This window comes from Durio zibethinus, unplaced genomic scaffold, assembly GCF_047325235.1.
Source record: "Durio zibethinus cultivar Kanyao isolate XHJ-2024 unplaced genomic scaffold, ASM4732523v1 HiC_scaffold_402, whole genome shotgun sequence".
In the NCBI taxonomy this organism is placed as follows: Eukaryota; Viridiplantae; Streptophyta; class Magnoliopsida; order Malvales; family Malvaceae; genus Durio; species Durio zibethinus.
The window spans coordinates 317,501-320,000 of NW_028323025.1; positions in this window are offsets into that span (position 1 = coordinate 317,501).

Here is a 2,500-nt window from a genome sequence, read left to right on the forward strand (position 1 = left end):
GGTTGCCCCCAGCACCATCGGCACACGTTGGGCCCTGGTGCGGGCGCTTGCCTCGACCACCATCGGCACACGCTGGGCCCTTGTGCGGGCGCTTGCCTCGACCACCATCGGCACACGCTGGGCCCTGGTGCGGCCGCTTGCCTCGACCACCATCGGCACACGCTGGGCCCTGGTGCGGTCGGTTGCCTCGAGCACCATCGGCACACGCTGGGCCCTGGTGCGGGCGCTTGCCTCGACCACCATCGGCACACGCTGGGCCCTGGTGCGGGCGCTTGCCTCGACCACCATCGGCACACGCTGGGCCCTGGTGCGGCAGGTTGCCTCGAGCACCATCGGCACACGCTGGGCCCTGGTGCGGTCGGTTGCCTCGAGCACCATCGGCACACGCTGGGCCCTGGTGCGGGCGCTTGCCTCGACCACCATCGGCACACGCTGGGCCCTGGTGCGGCAGGTTCCCTCGAGCACCATCGGCACACGCTGGGCCCTGGTGCGGTCGGTTGCCTCGATCACCATCGGCACACGCTGGGCCCTGGTGCGGGCGGTTGCCTCGACCACCATCGGCACACGCTGGGCCCTGGTGTGGCAGCTTGCCTCGAGCACCATCGGCACACGCTCGGCCCTGGTGCGGTCGGTTGCCTCGAGCACCATCGGCACACGCTGGGCCCTGCTGCGGCAGGTTGCCTCGACCACCATCGGCAGCCTCGACCACCATCGGCACACGCTGGGCCCTGGTGCGGGCGCTTGCCTCGACCACCATCGGCACACGCTGGGCCCTGGTGCGGGCGGTTGCCTCGACCACCATCGGCACACGCTGGGCCCTGGTGCGGGCGCTTGCCTCGACCACCATCGGCACACGCTGGGCCCTGGTGCGGCAGGTTGCCTCGAGCACCATCGGCACACGCTGGGCGCTGGTGCGGCAGGTTGCCTCGACCACCATCGGCACACGCTGGGCCCTGGTGCGGGCGCTTGCCTCGAGCACCATCGGCACACGCTCGGCCCTGGTGCGGTCGGTTGCCTCGAGCACCATCGGCACACGCTGGGCCCTGGTGCGGCAGGTTGCCTCGACCACCATCGGCACACGCTGGGCCCTGGTGCGGGCGCTTGCCTCGACCACCATCGGCACACGCTCGGCCCTGGTGCGGTCGGTTGCCTCGAGCACCATCGGCACACGCTGGGCCCTGGTGCGGCAGGTTGCCTCGAGCACCATCGGCACACGCTGGGCCCTGGCGCGGGCGGTTGCCTCGACCACCATCGGCACACGCTGGGCCCTGGTGCGGGCGCTTGCCTCGACCACCATCGGCACACGCTGGGCCCTGGTGCGGGCGCTTGCCTCGAGCACCATCGGCAGACGCTGGGCCCTGGTGCGGCAGGTTGCCTCGAGCACCATCGGCAGACGCTGGGCCCTGGTGCGGCAGGTTACCTCGAGCACCATCGGCACACGCTGGGCCCTGGTGCGGCAGGTTGCCTCGAGCACCATCGGCACACGCTGGGCCCTGGTGCGGGCGGTTGCCTCGACCACCATCGGCACACGCTGGGCCCTGGTGCGGGCGCTTGCCTCGAGCACCATCGGCAGACGCTGGGCCCTGGTGCGGCAGGTTGCCTCGAGCACCATCGGCAGACGCTGGGCCCTGGTGCGGCAGGTTGCCTCGAGCACCATCGGCACACGCTGGGCCCTGGTGCGGTCGGTTGCCTCGAGCACCATCGGCACACGCTGGGCGCTGGTGCGGGAACTTGCCTCGACCACCATTGGCACACGCTGGGCCCTGGTGCGGCAGGTTGCCTCGATCACCATCGGCACACGCTGGGCCCTGGTGCGACAGGTTGCCTCGAGCACCATCGGCACACTATCGGCCCTGGTGCGGGCGGTTGCCTCGACCACCATCGGCACACGCTGGGCCCTGGTGCGGGCGCTTGCCTCGAGCACCATCGGCACACGCTGGGCCCTGGTGCGGGCGGTTGCCTCGAGCACCATCGGCACACGCTGGGCCCTGGTGGGTTTAGGCACATCTTCAAATTTCTGCCGTGCCAATGCCATTTTTATGGCTTGTAAATTCATACAATGGTCCCCTAAGCCTTCACGTGAAGTTTCGTTGGAAGATGACTCGTTTTCTATTTTTCACGATTTTCGAAACTTTTTGCGGTTCGGGATTTTTTAAAATTTTTTTATAAGGATTTTTGGCCCCAAATTTTGTAGGCATGATCCTTCTATTTTTGTTGGCATGCACAAAAAAATTCAGCTAAAAACTCGAAGTAGAGAAGATTTTGTGACCGTTTGAAAAAAGTGTCCCCATTTCAGACACTTTAACGGCTACTGGTAGCAAACCTGTAAAATCTCAAATGCTCTTTAAGGGGGTGTGAATTCTCAGAGGTTTGATGAGGGATAGGGGGCCAACACAAGGCCAAGTACCAGCACCCATCGCACATCATGTGCGCACACCCCCCCGGCCCCCCTCCCAATCGCCGGAACCCCAATGCCGCCGGTCAGGTTCTCCGGCGGTAC